The sequence below is a fragment of the Phalaenopsis equestris genome, unplaced genomic scaffold (genome assembly GCF_001263595.1).
Source record: "Phalaenopsis equestris unplaced genomic scaffold, ASM126359v1 Scaffold000436, whole genome shotgun sequence".
In the NCBI taxonomy this organism is placed as follows: Eukaryota; Viridiplantae; Streptophyta; class Magnoliopsida; order Asparagales; family Orchidaceae; genus Phalaenopsis; species Phalaenopsis equestris.
This window is the reverse complement of record NW_018164877.1, coordinates 761,522-762,367: the sequence shown is the minus strand read 5'-3', so window position 1 is coordinate 762,367 and position 846 is coordinate 761,522.

The following is an 846-nucleotide window of genomic DNA, read 5'->3' as shown; positions in this document are numbered from 1 at the left end:
GGGGATCGGAAGGGTCATATAGTGCTTTTCTTGGGAGAGGAAGGAGCTGGCTCTCTCACTTATATCACTCCTTTGTGGGGAAAAAAGGCAAAGTATTAGTGTATTGCATATTTATAATTACACTTGTCTTCCTTTAATATCTTGATGAAAGATTATGATGTCTAGCTAATACCAAATATTGTTGGTAAGACGATTATGCTTGGTGCCTGAGTGAAAGGATTGAGTTCTCAATGTCGAGCGGAGTAATTAAAGACTGACTGAAGGGCGTCTTTATCAATCATGTTTAGATTCCTCGAATAGTTGCTCTTGTACAGGTATGCTAGGTTATTTTCCCGAGGATGATGAGAATGATCAAATCAGTTATTTTGGCAAGTATGTTCAATTCAACCACTTCGACAGGTGAGTCGATTCAGCCATTTCTGTAGGAGGGCTCAGATTAGCTAGAAAAATTTTTTATATACATATTTGCACATACAATTATTCACATTATTTAAAAAAAATGACATATTCATTTAATAAATAGAAAAAGTTTGATTCTTAGGTGCATGAGTATTTCTAAAATTTGAATTTTTTTTTAAAAACTATCAATAATATTATTTTTTTATTCAATATTAAAGATTTAGATGAAATGGGTGTAAATGACTATTTTTAAATTCTTAATTTATATTTTTTTGGGTTTGGGTAAGATGGATTTTCGAGCTGGAGATGTGAGAGATGACATGATTGCATCGGTGAACCTTTTTTTTTTAATTTTATTTTTGGAAAAATAAATATAAATTTTAGGGGGCTAAAAAATGTGGAAAAACTGATGGATTCAATCCATTCAACAAATATATATATATATGG